Source organism: Peromyscus leucopus, chromosome 9, assembly GCF_004664715.2.
Source record: "Peromyscus leucopus breed LL Stock chromosome 9, UCI_PerLeu_2.1, whole genome shotgun sequence".
Taxonomy (NCBI): Eukaryota; Metazoa; Chordata; class Mammalia; order Rodentia; family Cricetidae; genus Peromyscus; species Peromyscus leucopus.
Window position 1 is genome coordinate 95,127,814 of NC_051070.1, and position 24,831 is coordinate 95,152,644.

The 24,831-nt window shown below is 43.5% G+C and overlaps 1 pseudogene; it reads left to right on the forward strand.

The window, feature by feature from the left end:
- The first annotated feature begins 2,072 nt into the window (after nt 1–2,072).
- Nucleotides 2,073–24,831, forward strand: part of LOC114697412 — a 30,907-nt pseudogene continuing 8,148 nt past the window's right edge.

Below are 24,831 nucleotides of genomic sequence, written 5' to 3' on the forward strand. Positions count from 1 at the left end.
GCTGCTGTACCATTGCTTTGTTGTTTTGTTTTATTTTTGTTTGGAGGCTTTATCGGAGGGGTTGGAAGCTTGCTTTCTTGTTTGTTTGTATTAAGCACACTAATCCCTGCCAGAAACATACACAAACTTGCTTGTGTCTTTCCAGAATATTAGAATAACAATACATGCACAAGGTGTAGCACTTTCAATGACAACAAATTGTCATAAAAATCCAACTCCCTTGGTAGGCTGGCTGAGACAAATCGAGCTCTTTATTCTAATTTTAATCACTGCTATGAACTCTCATCACAGCCCATGGAAATATGTCTGTATATCTGTGTGTGCCTGTAAGGGGTTCAGAGCAATACACATCTGAGAGTCTGCACCAGTACGCAGGAGGCTTCAGGAACGGGAAGGAGTCTGTGCAGGTGTGATAAAGGACCAGGTCAGCAGTGAAGAGCACAGAGGTGGGGAGGGTCTGGGAGGAGTTGGGGGAGGGGACAAACATGAGCAAAATATATTGCATAAAAATGTTTAATTAAAGAAAATAAAGTGTGAAATTGTCACCAGAAAATTTTGATCACTCTTATCCTAGGAATCAAAGTCAACTTGAATCTATAAAAGTCTTTCTGACAAGCAGAAAATCAAGTCAGTATAAATGGCTTGTTAAGAAATAAGCCAGGCAGTGGAGGAGCACACCTTTAACCCCAGCACACAGAAGGCAGAGGCGGGGGATCTCTGAGTTTGAGGCCAGCCTGGACTAGGTGAGTTCCAGGATAGCCAGGGCTACACAGGGAGACCCTGTCTCAAAAACACAAATAAAGATAGATAGATAGATAGATAGATAGATAGATAGATAGATAGATAGATAGATAATAGATAATAAAAATAAAGTAATGGCTGTTCTTCTAGAAGACCTGGGTTTGATTTTCCGACCCACATAACCATCTGTAACTCCAGTTCCAAGGGATCTTTCCTGGGCACTGCACATGAGTGTTACAGAGACACACATGCAGGCAAACACCCATACTCATGAAATTAAAAATAAATAAATAGATAACCAGACCAGTGTCTCAAGGAAGCTAACAGTAGAAACTTTTGGTATCAGGTTTGAGATCAAGGTTGCAGAATCCAAGGTGATAAGGCCATACTGGGTCCAGAGCAGGAAATGACTGGTCAGGTCCAAACAAGAAGCAAGTTGGAGACACAGGTCGTTGAGACAGTTGTGTCAGTACTGGGGGACCAGCTGAGTCCGGGAGACCTCAGCCTTGATACACACACCAGGTATTAGATGTTAGTGATGTGGAGCCATGCTATGTGTCTGTCAGTTCATGAGGTCTGGACTCAAGCATTATGCCCTTTCTTCAGCCTACGGTGTCTGTTGGGTTCCTGGGCCTGATTTCCCTGATGTGTTTTTAATTCGCCATGTGCTCCCATAGTTTCAATTCTCCCCAGTGAACTTACGTTCCCAGGAGTAAGTCATGTATTGGTCTGTGCTGGACGGATGGAGCAGTGTCTGGGCCCACCCAGGGCTGCAATCATCTTTCTCCTTCACAATGGACTTGTGGGACACAATGGACTCGTGGGACACAATGGACTCGTGGGACACAATGGACTCGTGGGACACAATGAACTTATGACACAATGGACTCATGTGACACAATGGACTCATGTGACACAATGGACTCATGTGACACAATGGACTCATGTGACACATGGACTCGTGTGACACAATGGACTCGTGGGACACAATGGACTCGTGGGACACAATGGACTCATGGGACACAATGGACTCATGAAACAATGGACTCGTGGGACACAATGGACTCGTGGGACACAATGGACTCGTGGGACACAATGGACTCATGGGACACAATGGACTCATGACACAATGGACTCATGGGACACAATGAACTCGTGGGACACAATGGACTTGTGGGACACAATGGACTCATAACACAATGGACTCGTGACACAATGGACTCATGGGACACAATGGACTCATGACACAATGGACTCATAACACAATGGACTCATGACACAATGGACTCATGGGACACAATGGACTCATGACACAATGGACTCATGACACAATGGACTCGTGGGACACAATGGACTTGTGGGACACAATGGACTCATGGGACACAATGGACTCGTGGGACACAATGGACACTTGTAAAATGGAATCTCCTAGGGCCGTGTACAGCCTGAAAATCCACTGCTTTATGCAAGATGGAGTAACTCGGGGAATAGCTTGATCTCAAGGAAATCTCACTCTGTAGCTGAGGCTAGCCACAAATGCATGGTAATCCTCCTGCCTCAGCACCCCAATTGCTGGGATTACAGACACTGCACCCAACTTAAAATGTATTTTTCTAATGCCTTGTCTAACTCAAGCTGAAAGCAATTTCCTTTCCTCCTCTCTCCTCTCCCTTGGGCCACTGATTTTCTTCTAAACTTGTTTTCTTCAACTTTTCAGAATATTGTTCTGACTTGAAGTTGCAATCCAGAAAGGCACTGCAGTCTATGGCAGCTTAACTTGGATGGATAAACTAGTGCAGTAATGAAACCTAAGCCAAGGACTTCAGCCACAAGGAAATGCCTGGACCAAAATACCTATCACTGCAGAATGCCAAGACCAGCTGGGACATCCAGTGCCACGGGCAGGTGTGCTGCCGATGGTAAGAATAAGTGCCAGTCTCGGAAGGGAGGGCAAGGTGAAAACTGCGCATCATAGCTTATTTGATATTGAGAAAGAAGTGGAGCAATGACCCCCATGCCTGGAAACAAAAGCTAATAGTAGCTTGAGCACAGTGCCCCAGACGGTGGGGGAAGCTGCGAAATGGGAGGAACTTTTTCCACTTTCTGTCATCTCAGATTACTGCTCTGAATAAAGCGGAGAACCCAAAGCAGTTATGGTTTTGCTATGATCCTAGACTGAGTTTAGGCAAACCTGCGACCCTAAACAGATTATGAGCTAACCTATGACCCTAGACTGAGCATGGGCAAACCTGTGACCCTAGACTGAGTGGAGGCAAACTTGTGACTTTAGACTGAGCATGGGCAAACCTGTGAACCTAGACTGAGCATGGGCAAACCATATTCTTTCTGGTTATAGTTATCTCAGCAAATCCCCTGACAAAGTGAGTGTTAACACATTCCCCCCCTAGAATGCACTGACCATCAGGGTGGGGGGCAGACTGGTAGACTAGCATGTTGACAATACTTTAGTGCCAGAACCCCCTTTGGCTGTCTGTGAACTCCAGATCTGTTCTCAGAACTATTGTTCTGAGGCAGGCCCTAATGTACCCCCAGGTGGGCTTGGAGCTGACTCCAGCCAAAGATGAGCCTGAAGTCCTGATCCTGCATTTCTGAAGTAGCTAAGATTACATCGTAGGCCTCTATGCCTCCTTTTAGGTAGTGCTGAGAATTGAACCCAGGGCCTCGGGTATGCTGGGCTAGCACTCTTGCCACTGAGATACATCTCTAACTCAGAATTGGCTTTAAACCCAAATAGTGAGCTACATAGGACTAGAAAGGAAACCAATTACTTTGACTCACATCTTCACCCAGGAACTCCACACAAGCCCGGAGACAAGTAGAATCTGATGTTAAAGAGATGCAAAGAGCAGCATGGCTATGCAAACAAAACCAAAGGGCTCCACCAGACGCTGCCTGGGTTCAACCACGACGAGGCCGACACTCATGGGGCTCCACCCTGGGCACTGGAATCCCAAGCATTTTTAATATGATTGTAAAGTTGTATCTCCCGTAAGTTGGTGTCTGTCCTAGGTTTTCAACTTATTCTGCATGGAGAACTGTCATTTACCTTGTCCCCATTAGATAGCTGGCAAGGACTTCAACTTCTCCAACTTGGAAGGTCAACAGCCCCAAGTCAAAGCAATTCTAGAAGTCAGGCCTTCACCACTCAACTCCCCCTTAAGATGGAAGAGAGGCAAGTCCTCCTGGAGGGACTGAAATGGTGTGATAAGACATGGGCTCTCACACACTCAGCGCATAAGCCTATCGCCCACCCCCTCCTCCTCCATTGCTAATGTACAGAGTGTGTCTGTCCCTCATCCCCCACCCCTCCTCCTCCCTTGCTAATGTACAGAGGGTGTCTGTCCCTCATCCCCTATCTCCTTCCCCTCCATTACTAATGTACAGAGGGTGTCTGTCCCTCATCCTCTCCTTCATCTCTAGGTGAAAACCACCAGGTAAGATATAATGCCAGGACTTGTCTTGGGACATACAGGCTACTGTATCTCTGTCTTACAGGGAAAATGCCCCTGGTGGCCCGAGTTTCCTCAACACCAGTGCTGTTCCCTGGCCCTCGCATCCTTTTCTTTCCAACTGAAGGTTTTGTAAGGTGTGAGAGTATAGACTTCCTGATAAAGCCGCTAGGGGAAGTCCTACACACAGAGTGTATGTCCAGGACTGAAAGCACTATTTGCTATGAAATCATGTCACCCTGCCAAGCGTGTGGGGTGGAGGGCTCAGCAGGAGTCACCCACCCAGCCCTTTGGGCATTGAGGAGGACGAGAAACTCTCTCTCTCTCTCTCTCTCTCTCTCTCTCTCTCTCTCTCTCTCTCTCTGTGTGTGTGTGTGTGTGTGTGTGTGTGTGTGTGTGTGTACACATGTGTGTACAGGTCAGAAGATAACTTGAAGGAGTTGGTTCTCTCCGACCTCTCATGTCTTGGGAGTTGAGCTCAAGCTGAGAGGTTTGTCAGCAGCATCTTTTACCACTAAACATTTTGCTGGCCCCAGATAATTTTTTTAATGTGTATGAGGGTCTTGCCTGTATGTGTGTCTGTGCACCACATGTATGCAGTGCCCCTGGAGGCAAGAAGAGGGTGTTTAATCCGCTGGACCTGGAACTACGGACAACTGTGAGCTGCTATGTGGGCACCAGGAACTAAACCCAGGTCCTCTGCAAAAACAGCCAGTGCTCTTAACCACTGAGCCATCGTCTCCCCAGCCTCTGCCGACTCACACTTTAAAGCTTAAGTCTCCAGTACCAGCAGAGCACAGATACAACTGACTCACTGCTTACATTTTGTTTCTAAAGCTATGTATGACACGTGGAGATTTTTGTGTAAAACCCTCTATGAGGACTCACAAACTCCCATGTGAACATGAGAAGTACAGCAATGACCTGTTTGGAAATAGCCCAAAATAAGACACATTCTAACATTTGCAGGTACAGTGGCTCCCCAGCCTGGAGGGTTCATCTACTTTACAGAATCCATGAGGAAGAAAATGAGGCATCAGCAGAGGCAGGTGCTGCTGACAGTGGAGATCTGACCTCAGGCTGAGGTGAAGTTGTTCCTGGAAAAGCATGCCAACGGGCAGGTACCTTCCAGTCCTTGGCAACTGGTTCCAAAAGGAACCCGGTGTGGGTCTACTAGACTCCACAGCAAAAGCCAAGCTTAGGAATTGATCTCACTTTCGTTCTGACTGTGGATTAACAACTGCTGCTCTGGGCACTCATCTTTCCTGTTTTCATGGTCCAGCCAAGACTAGTTAATATCTGGGTCCTGCTTCCACTCAGGGCAGCAATAATTTATATACTTCTGCATACACATATTTTCCTCATTTCCCCTATTTTCATAGATGTGTATTTGTGCAAATGTGCAGTATGCATGTGTGTGCACCTGCACATAGAAGCACCTGTATGTGCCCACCTGAAGCTGATGTCAGGAACTGTCCTGTATTGCTCTTCCATGTTATTCCTTGAAGCAGGATCTCCCAGTCAAACTCAGATCTCAGTGATATGGATAGCTCAATAGCCAGCTTTCTCTGAGGAATCCCAGAGATCCCCTTATCTCCACGTTCTGAGGCCACCATACCCATCCAGAAACGTGGGTTCTGGGGACTCAAACTCTAGTCCTCAGACCTACCAAGCCCCTACATGCATACATTTCAAAGGAATAATAAGGGAAAAAATTAAAATCAAGCTATACAAGTTTTTAATGCCCAGATGTGCAGTCTTTAACCTTTGTACACACTCAGGAAGGGGAGAGCATGCCATAGATGCTCCAGCCCTGGTGAGGCTGCTCTTTACAGCTACTGTCCTTATATACTACCTAGAACGGCTTCTCCCAATCATGGTCTCAACAATTCTTGCTCATACAATCCCTCTTTTTTCTTGCCGATTGGATTCCTGGAGCTCCACCTGGGGCCTGGCCATAGATCTCTGCATCTGCTTTCATCAGTCATTGGATGAGAGTTTTAGCATGACAGTTAGGGTGTTTGGCCATCTGATCACCAGAGTATAAATAGCCAAACTAGTAGAAACACATGAAATATGAACCAATAACTGAGGAGCCCCCAACTGGATCAGGCCCTCTGGATAAGTAAGACAGTTGATTAACTTGAACTGTTTGAGAGGCCCCCAGGCAGCGGGACTGGGATATGTCCTTAGTGCATGAGCAGGCTGTTTGGAACCTGGGACCTATGCAGGGACACTTTGCTCAGCCTGGGTGAAGGGAGAAGGGGACTGGACCTGCCTGTACTGAATCTACCAGGCTGAGCTGAATCCCCAGGGGAGTCCTTGCCCTGGAGGAGATGGGAATGGGGCATGGACTGGGGGGAGGACGGCCCCCCCCCGGGAGGAGGGAGGACAGGGGAATCTGTGGCTGATATGTAAAATTAAATCAAATTATAAAATAAAAAATAATTTTTTTAAAGAAGAAAGAAAGGCTTCTCCCTCTTGTTAATCTCATTCTGCATTCCCTGCTCAAATTAACGTTTTTGTTGGTTTTTTGCTGTCCCTGGGGGTGAAGCCCAGAGCCTCAGAAATGCTGCCCATGTACTCTCCCACCGAACTTCTACCCAGAGTTCTTAGGGAATTCTGTGTATTAGACTTCCCCTGTTCAGATTGCTGTGTGCATTCTCTCTCTTGGTTAGACACAGACCAAGCCAATCATATGTCTTAGCATATCATTATCTAAAACAATTCTTTGGGGGCTGGCAAGTTGGATCAGTAGGAAGAGGCACTTATTTGTCCTGTAAGCCTGATGACATGAGTTCCGTCCCCAGAACCCATGTAAGTGTGGAAGGAGAGAACCAACTCTGAAATGTGGCCATTTGCCTCCATACACTTACCCTGATATTTATGCTACCACACAAATGCATCGTGCACACACATTGACTGTCCCAATTGGTGTTGGTTTACTTTTGTTTTTATTTGTTTTTGTCAACTCAATACAAGCTATAATTATCTGGGAAGAGAAACGTCAGTTTCTATTATAAAGGAAAATGCCTCTGTAAGATTCCCTGTGAGCAAGTCTGAGGAGGCTTTTCTCGGTTGATGATCTATGGGAAAGGCCCCATCCCACTGTGGGTGGTACAATCATTGGGCAGGTGGTCCTGGGTTCTATAAGAAAGCAGACTGAGCAAGCCATGAGGAGCAAGCCAGTAAGCAGCACCCCTTTCTGGCCTCTGCTTCAGTTCCTGCCTCCAGGTTCCTGCCTTGAGTTCCTGTCCTGACTTTCCTTGGTGATAGGTTGTGACCTGAGAGCTGTAAAATGAAATAAGCTCTTTCAGCCTCAAGTTTCTTTTGGTCATGATATTCTATTACAGCAATAGAAACCTCAAGACAGAAATTGACATCAAGTCATGGAGTATTTCTGTAACAGACCTGAACATGTGTTTTTGAGAGGATTGTGATACCGTTTGAACTGTGGTCTGGAAAAGACCTTGAGTGCTCAGAGCTTAGTGGTCTGGTCTGTGGGAGCTTAGAAGATAAGAACATTGAGAGCAAGCCAGGCATAGTAGTGAATGAACACCTTTGATCCCAGGACTCAGGAGGCAGAGGCAGGCAGATTTCCATGAGTTTGAGGCCAGCCTGGTCTACATGGCAAGTTCCAGACTACATATAGAATTCTGTCTCAAAAAGAAAACCTCAAAAAAAGATAGAGAAAAATGCTGAGAGTAATGTAAGCAATGTAGGCATGGATTGTGAAGTTTTAGAAGGAACCTGTGGTGGTTGGCTGGAGCTGAAGAATCAACTGTGATTAAAGAGAAACCAGCATAGTTGAGGCCAAGTGTTCTGGGAAATGTTTCCTCAGGGTCAACATGCAGAAGCCATTCCAGAGGGGCCCACAGCTGTACCCCATGCTGGCAGCTGGACTTGCTAATATATAAGAGATTCGTAGGTAGTACTAAATTTGAAGTCATGAAGGCATGTGGAGAGCAACTGAGGCTTGGCACCAGGGGAGGCCCTTAGTAAAGGGGCAGTCTGAGTGGCGGCAGAAGCCCTAGGGTTGAAGGGTTCAGGGTGATAAGTTGAGGTCTGTAGCCATGTGGCAGGGTCAGAGTCTCTGAAGAGGGCCAGGAGAGGCTGCTGCAGAAGAGACCCCAGTGTTTGTGGGGTGACACCCAAGGACTGCAGTGAGATGCACTATGTGTGACGTGGATGGCGGGGCCTGAGAGGTGGGGCTGCTCAAGCCCTTTAGAGTTCAGAAGATGGTTGATGAGTCCCAGACGTCTGACCCTGAGGTTTACATTACTGGACCTTGGTTTTGCTTTGATTGGTTGGGATTACGCCCTAGTTCTTCCCTCTTGGATTAAGAAAGTACGTGATTTTTTTTCTTTACAGGATCCCACAGTGTCTTGGTTGGCTTTCTATTGCTATGATAAAACACCACGACCAAAAAGCAATTTGAGGAGGCAAGAGTTTGTTTCCACTTACAACTCCACATCATAGTCCATCATCAAAAGAAATCAGAGAAGGAACTCAAGGCAGGAACTTGGAGGCAGGAGCTGATGCAGAGGCCATGGAGGATTACTGCTTCCTGGCTTGTTCCACATGGCTTAATCAACCTGCTTTCTTACAGCACTCAGGACCGTCAGCCCAGGGATGGCACTTCCCACAGTAATGGTAGGTCCTTCCACATCAATCACTGACGACTTCCTTTTAGTTAAGTAAGTTTTTAGTTACTTTTCCATCACCATGACAAAACGTCGTGACCAAGACAATTTATAAAAAAGAGCATTTAGGCTGAGCGTGTGGCACACACCTTTAATCTCAGCACTGGGAAGGCAGGAGCTGGTGGGTGTCTGTGAGTCCAAGGCCATTCTGGTCTATATAGTGAGTTCCAGGACAGTCAGAGCTACATAATAGAGAGAACTTGTCTCAGAAAAAGAAATAGAGAAAAGAAAAAGAAAAAATAAATTTACTTTGGGGTTCATGATTCCAGAGGTTAGTCCATAACCATCATGGCAGGGAGCATGGCAGCAGGCAGGCAGTCATGGCACCGGAGCAGTAGCTGAAAGATTACATCTGATCCACAAGTACCAGGCGAAGAAGAAGAGAGAGAGAGAGAGAGAGAGAGAGAGAGAGAGAGAGAGAGAGAGAGAGAAAGAGAGAGAGAGAGAGATAACTGGATGTGGTGTGAGCTTTTTTTTTTTTGGTTTTTTGAGACAGGGTTTCTCTGTGTAGCTTTGCGCCTTTCCTGGAACTCACTTGGTAGCCCAGGCTGGCCTCGAACTCACAGAGATCCGCCTGCCTCTGCCTCCCGAGTGCTGGGATTAAAGGCGTGCGCCACCAACGCCCGGCGTGGTGTGAGCTTTTAAATCCTCAAACCCTGCCCCCACTGACACACCTCCTCCAACAAGATCACACCTCTTAATCCTTCCCAAACAGTTCCACCAACTAGGAACCAAGCATTCGAACACTGAGCCTATGGGGACCATTCTTATTCAAACCACCACAGTCACTGACTAAGTGATTAAGCATTAATAATGCCCCACAGGCTTGTCTACAGACCAATCTGGTAAGAGCATTTTCTCAATTAAGGTTTCCTCTTCTCTAGCTGCTTGTGTCAAGTTGACAAAACACTGTCCAACACACAGTCATGAGACCTTGGGTAGTTTAGAGAGACTTTGAACTTTTTTTTTTTTTTTTTTTTTTTTGGTTTTTTGAGACAGGGTTTCTCTTGTGTAGCTTTGTGCCTTTCCTGGAACTCACTTGGTAGCCCAGGCTGGCCTTGAACTCACAGAGATCCGCCTGCCTCTGCCTCCCAAGTGCTGGGATTAAAGGCGTGCGCCACCACCGCCCGGCAAGACTTTGAACTTTTAAAGAAACTTTTGCTATTTTTTATTTATTTATTTTTACTTTATGTGCATTGATGTTTTGCTTGCATGTATGTCTGTGTGAGAGTGTCAGATCCTCTGGAATTGGAGTTATAGATGGTTGTGAGCAGTCATGCGGGTGCTGGGAATTGAACCCAGGTCTTCTGAAAGAGCAGTCTGTGCTCTTAACCACTGAGCCATCTCTCTAGCCCCAGAAACTTTTGGTGTTTTAAAGAGACTGAACTTTTAAAATGTTAGGATTTCTGAAGATTGTTTTTTTTTTTTTTTTTTTTTTTTTTGGTTTTTCGAGACAGGGTTTCTCTGCGTAACTTTGCGCCTTTCCTGGAGCTCACTTGGTAGCCCAGGCTGGCCTCGAACTCACAGAGATCCGCCTGGCTCTGCCTCCCGAGTGCTGGGATTAAAGGCGTGCGCCACCAACGCCCGGCGAAGATTGGTATTTTTAAAAGTTGGAATGTTTTACATTGTGATATTAACATTAATATTAGATCTTGAGGATAAACAAGAAAGAAAAGGTTATAGTTTAATAGTAATGTGTTGGTATGTCACTTATCCTGGATGGGTTTTGTTGTTGTTGTTTTTGGTTTTGGTTTTGGTTTTTTCTATTTTGAGAGACCAAAGCAGGATGATTGTTAATTTGAGACCATCCTGGACTACATAATGAGTTCCTGTCTCAGAACTCAAGAAAGAAAAAAAATCCACTCTTAAGCTGAAACATTGTGTTCTCTGCTCTCCCTCAGGTCAAGTGTGTCACTAAGGAATGGCAGAGTGAGTGTGGTATTGGCTAGCTCTGGCCACTTCCTTCTCTCCCTCCTTTGTGCTAGGACAGTGTCCTAGTTAGGGTTATTGCTGTGAGGAAACATCATGACCAAAAGCAAGCTTGCTTATACTGAGTCACACTCCATCAAGGAAAGTCAAGGTAGGAACCTGGAGACAGGAGATGATACAGAGGCCTTGGAGGGGTGTTGCTTACTGACTTGCTCTTTGTCAATTGCTCAGCCTACTTTCTTACAGAACCCAAAACTACAGGCCCAGAGACAGCCCCACCCACAATGAACTACCCCACTCCCACCCCCACCCCCATCCATTACTAATTAGGAATATCCCCTGCAGGATTGCCTACAACCCAGTCTTCTGGAGGTGTATTCTCATTGAAGCTCCCTCCTCTCAGAGGACTCCAGTTGTGTCAAGCTGATGTGAACCAGCACAGGAAGGAGGACAGAGAACAGGATGTCTTAGAAATGACCTATCCTCTCTCATGAGGCATGTGGTATGTCCCGTGGGGCCTGCGAGGATATCTGTGCTGCAGATTTCTCCCATAGAAGAACTGGTTCCAGCTCAGCCTCTGTCCTTCGCCCTCTGGTCTCTGCCCTTGGCTGAGTCTGCTCAGCGGCTTCTGCACCAGCCCTTGACCTAGAAGGTATTTTTTTTTTCATTTTGATCCTAGCAAGCTATTTTAAGCCAACACCACCTTCTCTCTCCCTCTAGCTCCCCTTTGCCCTCTCAGGTAGGCTCCGAACTCTCCAGAAAATCCCAACCCCCCAGGCCTGAGTCTTTCTCTACTGAGGTGCACCCTTCTCTTTATATATATATATATATATAGTTCTAGGCAGGTACTGCCTCTCAGCTTCTTGTCCCACTAGTAAATAACCTATTCAAACACAGGAAGGCTCCACTAGAGATTTGACTCAACAGTTAAGAGAACTTGTTGTTCTTACAGAAGACCAGAGTTCAGTTCCCAACACTCAACCAGGGAAATCCCAACTGTCTGTAACTCCAGCTCCAGCTCCAGGAGATTCAACACCTTCTGGCCTCTGAGGACGGACGGGGACACACACACACACACACACACACACACACACACACACACACACACACAAACACATTTAATCCCAGGAAGTAATATGGCAGGGCAGAGAAAGGTATATAAGGTGTGAGGACACAGGAACTCTTGCTCTTTAGGCTGAGGATTTCATAGAGGTAAGAACTAGTTGCTGGCTACTCTGCTTCTCTGATCTTTCAGCTTTCACCCTGAAAAAAAAAAGAGTGATAGAAAAGGACACCTGATGTGCCCTTCTGGCCTCTGTGCCAGCACAGGTGCACAGGCTTGTACACACACACACACACACACACACACACACACACACACACACACACACACAAAATAGATAGATGGGGACAGATGAGAGTGAGAGGTAATGATAGACAGGTAGATAGATAGATAGATAGATAGATAGATAGATAGATAGATAGATAGATGCTAGTTCTTTTTTTTTTTTTTTTTTTTTTTTTTTTGGTTTTTCGAGACAGGGTTTCTCTGTGTAGCTTTGCGCCTTTTCCTGGAACTCACTTGGTAGCCCAGGCTGGCCTTGAACTCACAGAGATCCGCCTGGCTCTGCCTCCCGAGTGCTGGGATTAAAGGGGTGCGCCACCACCGCCCAGCTTGGTAGTTCTTAAATCTTAAGTATCTAATAGGCACTAAGGCACTAGTCACCATAAAATTCCCTATTATAGTCTAAGCAAATCTGTATAATATATGTAGCAACAAAGGGAATTTTAAAACAATAGGAAAAAGATCAGTGATGTGGAAAGATCTAAGAAAGGACACACAAATGGACCTAATTAAACATGTTAAAATGTTTCGCCTCTAACAACAGAACAGCATGACACAGGCGCTCTTTCTCAGCAAACTGTACAAAGCCTTTCCGAACCTTGTAATAAGCCACATGCTCCAGATTTTCCTCTGACAAATTGCAGCCAAACTAGGTTTTCTCCACTCTATGTGGGTGTGACTGCTCTTTCAAAACTAATTTTCAGGACCTACATTTATTTCTACTATATTAAAGCTTCAAAACAGCCTTAATAGGTCTGAGTTCTCTGAACTAAATCATCAAAGTTTCCTATCTGTCATGCCAGCTTTTAATTCTAGGTTGTCTTCATTCCCCATCATTTTTCTTAGTCGCTCATGTCAGGACAAGGATAGAAAACAGATGCCACAAACCCCAAGGTTGTCCCAGTACAATACATGCATGGAAGAGAGTGTCTGTGACCATGAGAGTGATCACCAAGTTCCAAAATTGAAGGAAGCAAAAATGATGAGCAAAATAGACTAGGACAGGCTGGAACAACTGACCAAACATTTGGTAAGAGGTGCCAGCAGCCAGACACTGCCCAGCCCAAGCAGTGTGAAGGGGGAGCACAGCCTGAGATGGCAGGGACTCACAGCACATGGGCAGCTCGAAGGACCCAGAAGATGCATGTATCCTCAATTAGGTCCCTGGATGGGCACCAGCATCCCGCCGTCCTTAGCAGCAGTATGACAGAACCAAACAACAGTCTTCACAGATGGGCAGAGAGGAAAGGTGAGCCTTACAGCTGAGTTCAAAAGCAGTAATGCTCCAACATTCCCCGGAAGCTGTCAGGACAAGATAACAAGCAGAACTACTGCCCAAGGAGAAATGCCAATGCTCCAACAGAAAGTTTGGAAGAAGGATTGGGAAAGAATCGATTGGAGATGGGGTGGGGGCATAAATGGAACAATGGATGTAGTTGGGGAACTATTAATAAAAGGAAAAGGTTTCCTTAGAATGCAGCATAAGGGAATGAAGAGATTTAAAATATGAAGCAAAAGTCATGATGTCATCTCTACTGTATTCTATCAGCAAGAAACGTGTGACAGACCCAACCAGGTTCAAGGGAACGAGAAGACACAAGACTGCACAGGAAGCTTAATTCTCTGTGTGACAGAGCACCACACACTGTGTCTCCATCCCACTTCCATAGCAGGCACCTCTGTATTACATTTCATGCAGTGTTTCCATTTGCTGACCTTTCAGTCCCCCCAAGAGGACTGATTCTCATGAGGTCAAGAGCTCACTTGGGCACAGCCCTCAACGGGACATCTCTACCACACTCTTTCTCCCACCCCAGGCTCAGAAGAGGAGGCAGGAAGATTGTACAAAGCTGAGGTTTGGAAGACGCTGTGACATGACACCTTCTGGCCACGGCAGGACCACTTTGCTCGAGAACCCACAGCAGCTGTGGTTGTCTGCTTGAGACCAAGCTGGACAACAGTGCAGCGTGGACAGGGGCGTGGCCCACAGGTCTCACCCCCAACTGAGGAGCTGTTGGCAATTGATGGCTGCTGGAAGGGGTGGTCACTTTGCTCTGCTGGAGCGGCCACTGCTAAGTTCACCTGGGCTCTGGTGGATGGCCACATGTCCATGCACACACGGGCAGCACTTATTGGATTCAGTGGGGTATTTAAAAAAAAAAGATGATGACATGAAGTTGGGAGAGGGATATGAGGAGGGGTGCTGTGAGGCATGGCAGAGGGAATGTGGAGTGGATATCACTTATCAAAATGTGTTGTATAAGCGTAGGATATTTTCAGACTGTTTTGTTTTAAAGAACAGGCTCCCACACTCAGGTCTGCAGAGACTGCCTCAAGCCCAGCATAAGCAGGTGCTCACAGAGGCCTCTGAGCCCCATCACTGCTACTGAGTCCCTCAGAATACACATAAGCAGAGTGTCCAGCTCCAAAGATAAGTCTGAATCATCTGGGAAATATTCCCAAAAACTATAATGACACGAATTCCTTTAGACAGAAAGGTAGTCACCATGACAACTGGAAGAGTCACCGACAAGGCATTAGGAGGGAGGGAAATGAAAGAAGGGAGTGATTCAGCAAGAGCTTCATATACCTCACCCCAAAATCTACACACAATTAAGAATATATCTGTGCCGGGCGTTGGTGGCGCACGCCTTTAATCCCAGCACTCGGGAGGCAGAGCCAGGCGGATCTCTGTGAGTTCGAGGCCAGCCTGGGCTACCAAGTGAGCTCCAGGAAAGGCGCAAAGCTACACAGAGAAACCCTGTCTCGAAAAACCAAAAAAAAAAAAAAAAAAAAAAAAAAAAAGAATATATCTGTACTAAAGAAATAAAAACAGGACAGTGAGATGACTCAGGGGATAGAGGCGCTTGCCCTTCAAGCCTGACAGTCCTCAGGACCATGGAAGGAGAGGAGCAAACTCCTCCAATCTCCACGTGTGTGCCATGGCACCCATGCCCCTACACACACACACACACACAACAACAACAACAACAATACATAATTTTAAACTAAAGAAAACAATTGACTTTGCTGCTGACTGCAACTCAAGCATGTGTCATATGTATAAAGGCTGGGTACTGTGACACAAAGACCTCAGATATTCCAAAAAGAAAAAAAAGTAGGTCATACTGCAACACAATTTAAAACACTCAAAACAATATTTTAAATTAATGTTTGGGGGCTATCAATATGGCTCAGTGGTTAAAAACATTTATAGAGGACCGGGGTTTGATTCCCAGCACCCACATGGCAGCTTGCACTCATTTGCAAGTTCAGTACCGGGGATCTGATGCCCTCTTCTGGCCCACACACACACTGCAAGAATATGAATACTTGCTATCACTTAAGAGAATTGGTTATAAATTATTATAGGTTAAGATAAGGGAAAAATGTAAAAAATTCCAAGTAGAGGATCACTTGATGAGTTAAACAGAAAAAAAGATGTTTTAGGATGTAGTATTTTTATAAGAATATAAAGGCTTGAGAGATATGAGAATGAAAATTTGAATAAATGATTTTTTTGGTTTGAGGAATCAATTTAAGATATAAAAATATGAAGGCCTAAATATGTCATGAGAGTTTAAATAAATGTTGTTTGGGGTCTGAAAAAATAATTTGAAATATAAAAATATAAAGCTTTAAAGTTTAAATAAGTTTTGAGGTTTGAATATAAGTAAAGTTTATAAGGGGTCTAAGATGTAAAGTCTTAAGGTAGGGGGATATAAAAAGAATGTTTCTGGAAGAAGGAAAGTAATGAGATATATGGAATGCAAGTTATCAGGGTGTGTAAAAGCAAGTTATGAAGGTCTGAGGATGGAAAGGCTGAAGTAATGATAAAAGGAAACAATTTGAGGTGTATAAAAGAATGAAACATGTTTCAGATTTCTTGCTCTTGATATTCTGCTGTTACATTGAGACTCCAAAGGTTTATAGTTTTAAAAACTGTATGTTTTCTCTATAGGTATGGATGAAAACATGACCACATGCATGTTTGATTTTGAATGTCTGAGTTTGTGTGTCCTCTGTGTAAAGGAATACAAGTTAATACTAGTCATCCAGCTATCCAGATACTAGATTAAAGCATAAACTATTAACACTTATTTAATTATAAGCTATTTAAAGAAGAAAAAACAGAACCTGAGAGGTCCATTTAACTAATACATCTACAGGATAACAAATTGGCCTGGTTATTGTTACCAAACTTAGAGATGTTTTCAAGATTAGGCCTACATTTGTTTGGCTCAGATATATTTAATAGATAATGGTCCTCAAGCCTGTCAAAGATCTGATGAATATGGCATTTAAATTATTTGATAAAAAGCTTACTATAGCAAACAGAGACTCAGCTTCTAGCAATGACTCCCAAGGTCTCCAAAGAAGATAATGAACAACATGATGACATCACCGGAATTGCTGACAACACTGACCACTGGGCAAGATGCCCCAACTCAACACCTGCTGCCAGGGATCCAGTCCAGAATGGACAATGTTATGGGCCCGGCAGCCAAGACTGATGCTGTCCTGACACCTGTCCTGCCAATGCTATGAAGACTACAGGAGCCTGGGATGATGGTGGTCTGGGTAATGGATAGTCTATGTCATTTTTAATAGATTTGGAAGCCTGCACTCAGGTACAATTTATCCTTCTCACATCTCTGATAGCATTGATGACTAGGCTAGCTATCACTTTGTCAGCTTAGCAACATCAGACAACCAGAGTCTTCCACAAGGTTGCAGCCACCTTATTTATTCATTGATCAATGCATTAATTAATTAAAGCTACTAAGTCTCTTTCAAAAAAGAGAGAGAGAGAGAAACAGGTTCTGAATATAGACTTACAGATGCTTTTCATAGGGCCAAAGACATTTCAGTCCAATCTATACTTGGCTCTCTAGATAGAAAAGAATATACATGCTTTTTAACCCAAATCTGTAGCCTTTGCTAGGACTGAAAAATATGAGTCTACTCCTGCTGTTTTACATATACCTGTTACCTGCTTTTTCTACAATATGGATTTCAAGGCAAATTGATATAGCTCCTGAAGGTGATATTTTTCTCTCTCCTGGACTGGGACTCCTCTCCTTCCTCAATTACTGAAGTTCTTAAATTTTAATTTCTGTTCCTACTTTATATCTGTCTCAACAGGTTTCTACTTGGCTGACAGACACATCCAAGCATCATTTGCTGATGAGCCCTGAACCTGCTAAAAACTGATATGGACCAATCCAGCCGATATAAATGCCATGGCTTCAGCTGGTCAATAAACCAGATGCTTCTATGTTCCTTCCTTGCCTTTGACTAGCATTTTGGCTTTCCAGGGCCCTGACAACAACATCCCAATGTCAGCAGGAAGTAATAACAGAATCAAAAAATGTTGCCCTTGGTCCCCCCCCTCGCTGTAATGTTAGATCAAAAGGGAACTTCTTGTCATAGGGGAACTGAGATAAAAAAATAAATAATTACTGGAAGAGATAATGAAAGGACCAAGCAGAAGCCATAACAGGCTGCTCAGTCTTCTCTCAGAGATCAGGCCTCAATTTCAGTTTCTTGAGACTTGAGCAAGCAGATTCTGGGAGGGCCATGAACAGAAGACATAGTCCTTGCAGTAGCTCCCTTTCTGCACGTACTCTGACTGCTTAAGGTTCAACCCATTGTTTACTGTCTGGGACCCCTAACCAACTTATAGCTATGTGCATGAGTCAAGGACAGAGCCTGGGTCACTGAGTCAGCCCCCACAGTCAGTATGTGCTAGGCTATCCAGCCTCCATGGCAGCTCAAGGACAGAGCCTGGGACTTGTCCAGGCTACCCAAAAATGGTAAATGTAACCCCCAACTAACCCTAGCCAATTAAAAGTTACTAACATGATTGCCACTTGCATAAACCAATCCTGAGTCTGTTCCTATATAGTCTGTAGACTCCAAGTCCCCCTTGCTTTAAAAACCCTGCCCCATTGCTACTTGGGGTCTCTTCTGCTCTGCTGCTGCATCAGATAGGCAGAGAGTCCTGAGTTAACTTGTAACACAGATTCTTTGCTTTTACATAGGATTCGGTCTCTTGTTGGTCTTTGGGGGGGACTCTGGGCACAACACTAGTCAAAATCCATGGATGAAGCAGTCATAGACCTTGGAAGAGCCTACTAAATATTTGTGTTTATATCTATACACTAGTTCTGATCTTAGCCTCAGTCAGTGATACTTATGTCTGCAGTGAGTGATGGTTAATGAAAATACTCATAATTCATCAAAGTACAGAGAATAAGTAATAAGTGACTGTTAAAGATGCTCAGACCTAAACAGGACATCTATAATCATCCCCACTAAAGCTAGGAGGCCACTGTGGGAAGGATGTAGAAAGAATTTAAGAGCTGGAGAACAGGAAGGAGGTAAAATATGCTGTGAAATACCATCGTCTGGACATGGCACTGGCTTTGTACTCGTGAACCCACAGCAGCTGTAGTTGCCTACATAAGACCTACATAAAATCAAGCTACCCAAAATTTCAGCATGGATTGGGAAGGTCCTCCCTTAACTGAGAAGCTACTGAGTGGTGGCTGCTGGTAGGAGTCAGTTTTCTTTGGCAGTGTGGCCACTAGTAGGTTGCCCATGTTCCAGTGGATGGTGTAGCATTAACTGGATTCAGTGGGTAATAAAGAGCGGGGAGGGAGGGGAGGAGATGATAAAGGGAGATATGCGGTGTATTGGGGGATTTCTGGGAAAGCTGAAAGATGATCTGGGGTGGATGTGATTATAATCCATTGGATGCATGTATAAAATTCTCAATGCATAAATACAGCAGTAAGGATCTACAGTGATGGAGTAGCTAATCAGCCTGGCTTGATTGTCACGCATTGTATGCACATGTCTAATTATCACAGTGGTCCCTATAAGTATAGTTTTGGGTCTTCTTCTTCTTCTTCTTCTTCTTCTTCTTCTTCTTCTTCTTCTTCTTCTTCTTCTTCTTCTTCTTCTCCTTCTTCTTCCCTTTTGTCTTTGTATGTGGGAATAGAGTCTTGCTCTGTAGCCTAGGATATCCTAGAACCTGTTATGTATCCCAGGCTGGCCTCATGTGGCTCAGTCCTCCTGTCTCTGTTTCCTGGATTCTGAGATTATAGGCATACACTACTATACTCTTGTTTCCCTGCAAATAAATGCCAGTATATGTGTCAAATATTTTTTTAAAAAATAGATGTTGCTGGAGGGCTTCTCTCCAGGTTCCACCAAGCCCCGCAGTCCCACAATCCACGTATAAAATGATCACTCAGACGCTTATATCACTTATAAACTGTATGGCCGTAGCAGGCTTCTTGCTAACTGTTCTTTTATCTTAAATTAACCCATTTCTATAAATCTATACCTTGCCACGTGGCTGGTGGCTTACCAGCGTCTTTACATGCTGCTTATCCTAGCGGTGGCTGCAGTGTCTCTCCCCTCCTCCTTCCTGTTTCCCCAATTCTCCTCTCTCCTTGTCCCGCCTATACTTCCTGCCTGGTCACTGGCCATCAGTGTTTTATTTATGTAGAGTGATATCCACAGCAAATAGACACAATCACAAGAGATACTGTCTCATCCATAGATTGAAGGCAAATAGCTATTTTCAACAAAGAAAAAGATGAGCTCTGCTTGATGTGGTGGCCCATGCCTTTAATCCTACCACTCAGGAGGCAGAGGCAGGCAGAACTCTGTGAGTTCGAGGCCAGCCTGGTCTACAAAGGAATTCCAGGACAGCTAGAGCTGTTACACAGAGAAACCCTGTCTCAAAAAAAAAAAAAAAAAAAAAAAAAGGAAAGAAAGAAAGATGAGCTCTTTTTGTTGTTATTGTATTTGTTTGAAACAAGGTCAATGTGTGTGTGTGTGTGTGTGTGTGTGTGTGTGTGTGTGTGTGTGTGTGTGTGTGTTTTCCTGGCTGTCCTGCCTCTGCCTCCCAAGTGCTGGTATTGAAGGAATGAACAAACAAGCTAACAAAGACAAGCTCTTAAGAACCAAAACTATGGTGTCAAGATTCAAACCTCATTAAGAGATTAATAAAAGTAAATCAAAGCAGACATAGTCTCAAATGCACATAATCCCAGCACTCAGGAGTCAGAGGAAGGAGGATCATGAGAAATTGACAAGCCTGGGCTACATAACAACACCCAGTCTCTAAATAAAGTAAATCAAGGTGATCTCCCTAGAGAGAAACAGAAGACGAAGACAAAAATAAAGAGAGGTATGGTGGGAAAGTTGTACATTGTGTGAAGATGTACTGTTGTGATTGATTTATTGAGCTGAATAGACAATACCTAGGCAGGAATTGCAGGCAAAGAGAGAGGAAGTAGGAAATGAATCTAGGCATGTGAGAGATGCCAAGAGACATGGAAGAAGCAGGATGGGTGGTACATTACAATACAGATTAATAAAAATATGGGTTAATTTAAGTTATAAGAGCTAGTGATAGCTGGGCAGTGGTGGCGCACGCCTTTAATCCCAGCACTCGGAAGGCAGAGGCAGGTGGATCTCTGTGAGTTCGAGGCCAGCCTGAGCTACCAAGTGAGTTCCAGGTAAGGCGCAAAGAAACACAGAGAAACCCTGTCTCGGGGGAAAAAAAAAAAAAGAGCTAGTGAGACAAGCCTAAGCTAAGACCAAGCTTTCATAATTAATAATAAGTCTCCGTGTCATTATTTGTGAGCTGGAGGCACAAAGAAAAGTCTGATTACATATGGCACCCAACTTCTGGACACATATTTCCACATAAGGACTGAGAAATCTTAAAAAACAAAACCCGACACAGCTTTCTAGTAACCCCAGTGCTTGCAGCTTACAGAGGCATCGCTTCTGTACAGCAAACACTTGGGCAGCTGGGGCCCACTAAGTAGAAACATTGCAAGCTCAGCAAATCCCCAGAGCTGGGGCAAATAAATAGTGCTCCCAGTCTGTGCCATGGGCATAAGGCTGGGCTCTCAGACACCAGAGCAGGGTGGAGCCAGCCACCAGTGTCAGGGAAGGCTGCAGGTGTGCAGTAAAGCAGTCCAGACCGAGAAACCTAAACAGATACAGTATGTTTAAAAATGTGCTTAGATGCTAAAGAAAGAAAAAAAAAGGGTATAGACAGTCACAGAAAAATAAGTAAATAGCTTAAAAATAATAAAGTCTTTAAAGAGAGAGTAAAGTAATATAAAAAGAATAAGCCACGTAAAAATGGGAAATACACAGGGTGTCCAGATCCTATATGGTGCTTTGTTGACTTTAAAATTTTTAAATGCTAATGAACAAAAAAACAATAGCTGCTGAGAGACACTGGATTATGGAAACTGCTAATTTAAACCAACCGGTATATTTTTTAAATGTCTTAGTTTCAAAATGAAAGTCAGAAAATATGTTGATTTGTGGGGAGAGGTTATGCCTTTGTTTCCATAGGAAACAAGAAGTTATGGTTATCTTCAAATTTAATAAAGATCAGATTTGATTGGCAAAATCAAAATCTTGGCTACAGTAATGAAGAAAAAACAAGAAAGACTACAGGACAGGTAACATATATGCTGATCCCTCTTCTATGGGAACAGCTCTGAGACTGGATGAAACATGATATATCTTGTTGGGTACGGAGTCCTCATGACTTATTATTACATGCTACCCTTACATATGGCATGGATAGAGGTTTGGCTATATAGTCCAAATAAACTTATAAAGTTGGCAGATGCCTTTTATCTGTTCAAACATAGAACAAAAAAATCTTTAACTGATTTGTGCACACTGCACATTCCATACTTGTGTTAATACAGATATATATGTTACCTTTAAAAGGTTTTGTGTTTTCAGATAAAAAGGACCAGATGCCAACAAAAACAAGTAGCCCAGATGATCTAGTCTCTTAGAATGCCTCTGTTGCGGTTTCCTCAAAATTCTGCATCCAGAACAACTTCAAAGCTGCTAGCTGAGATGGTCCAGCCTCACAGAATATCCAGCCAGAATTTCAGATGAGCCCTGCACTTTCCCATCATGCTGAGACTGGACAACAGGTAACTCTCCCAGAATTTGACCATTATCTCAATTTTCTCAGGGTCTCCTAAGATGCCAGCACCCCCCAGACAATAGGAAGCAGTCTAGAAAACACAATGCCTGCATTCCCAAGAGGTGGAGTAGATGATTTTTGGTCATTCAATGGATTACAGATTTTTATCATAATTTAGGGGGGTTGGTTACAAGTTGTTATTAGTAATAATCAGGAAAAAGTAAAGAAAGGAGATTAGATTCGGTGATCTCTTTCTGAAGGGAAAAAGAAGGGCTATAGTATAGAAATGATTGTATAAAAGTGTGGATTGTTGAGTCTACTTTTGAACAACCACTAGTCTCAAATGTTTTACATTGCTATGAATTTTTGTACATATACACATTTAAGATTATACTGTATATATGTTTCTAGTCTTGTTTAAGGTATTATACCTATGTAGCTTATTTTAAAATGTAATGTAAAGGTCTGGGCCTTAAAAGCAATTTAGAATAAAGAAATACAGGTTAGTAACTAGTCATCTATAATAATCAAACATGTAGCCATGTTAGATATGTTTTCAGGGTCAAACAGGAATATATTTTAGATAGACAAATGGTCTTCAAACACTCTAGAGACCTACAGAATATGGCATTTAAAATGTTTTAATAACCTAAGGCTCTTCATGATAATGAGACACATCTGATCCTAGCAGCACCAATTTACTTCAAAAAAGGATGATGGGTACTGAAGAACCACCATATGGAGTTTGCTTTCAATGTACCAAAGTTAGTCACAGGGAAAAGAAACTGTGCTTACCTCAACTGCTGACAGCATGCTGTCCAAATTGGACAAGCAGGACACAAAAGAAGGCAACTGTCAAACTTTGTCAAGACAAGGTTGGACAGTCCTTCAAAAGTCCTACTTCACAGAAAAGTCTGTCAGATATTCTAGTCCGGTAGGCTGAAGATAGATGTCCCAATGTTGCAAAAGAACCTTGGATGACTGTTCAGGCATCCAGCTGTTTCTCTCATTTTTATAGTTTTGGAAATTGTTTGCTCTGCACTTTCTGTTTACTCAGGTAATATTTTATCTTGAGTCTCTGATGGGAATTAAAGACTAGATAGTTATACTGTTTTCTTTGTTATCAAATTCAGAAAAGAAATGTTCAAATGAGATGTAAAGTTTATAAGGCTGAGAGACATAAAAGCTTAAATTATCTATCTAAGGAAATGTTTTAAGATCTAAAAAGATAGTTTGGGGTTGGTAATACAGGTTAGGTTAAAAAGTAAATTAGGTACAAAACTTTTGACTTACCAATATAGGATACATATTAAAATATTTTCTCTGAATTTGCCAAATACAGATAGATTGAACATTGTAAATGTAAGTCTTACCTGATAATTGTTCTTATTGTACATAGTGGTACTATATTAAAGTTAAAACTTTTCCTTTTTATTTAGACAAAAAGGGGGAAATGTTGTGGGATATTTGTACACTGTGCGAAGATATATTGTTGTGATTGTTTTAATAAAGAGCTGAATGGCCAATAGCTAGTCAGGAAGTATAGGCAGGACTTCTGGGCAGAGAGAGAGAGAAAATAGGCAATGAAGTTGCATCTTGTATCAGCCATTTCTTTGGACTTCACTTTCCTGTGAAGTTCCCCATATATATTCTTTTTCTTGATTTCTTTTATTGATCTGATATGTTAATTGAGTTCTCAGGTTCAGCTAAAGACCATACATAAAAACTAAGAGGAACTTGGCCTGATGGCACAGATTCATAGTCCTAGAACTCAGAAGGTACAAGCAAAAGATTCAGAAGACCAAGGTTATCCTTGACTGAATAGTGATTTTGAGGTCACCCTATGCTACATGAGACTATCCTAAAATAATCACAATAAGAGGCATAATCAGAATCATATAAAATAAATATTACTGTAACCAAAAACATTAATAGATGATACTTGAGAGACTCGGGTCATAGAAGAGGGTTCACTGGTCATTGGCCAGAACCAAAATCACTAAGTCAATGAAAACTGCCTAAGGCATAATGGCATAGGCTATACTGCAACCCTTGGGAAACAGAGGATGGTGAATTAGTGGTCACCTGGGAAATAGGAAGACTATCTCTAGAAAGAAGGGGAAAAAAAGGAAAAAGTGTGGCTCAAGAAACAAAGCCAGCAAGTATGTTCTGAATATCAGAAACCCCACTGGGAAACCAAGAGTCTGTGCCCCCAAGATTGGGGCAGGGGCCTCTGTCTTAAGACGGAGTCCTATTTGACCTTTTCAGCTTTGGTAATGAAATAAATTTAGTTTTTGATATTAAATAAAAAGGGAGAGTTTTGCTGTGAGTGGTGGTACACACCTTTAATGCCAGCACTCAGGAGGCAGAGGCAGATGGATTTCTGTGAATTCAAGGCCAGTATGGTCTACAGAGTGAGTTCCAGGACAGCCGGGGCTATACAGAGAAATCCTGTTTTAGGGGAGAGAGAGAGAGAGAGAGAGAGAGAGAGAGAGAGCGCTTTTCATAGAGCCCTGTCCACTGCACTGAAATCTGTCCAATTCAGTCTGAACTGGCCCCTTTCCTAGGCTGGCTTGAAAACCAACACCTCCCTTTACAAAGTTAGAGGTCACATGGACAGCTTTGGCAATCACATGCATCCAAGCAGCTCCTTAA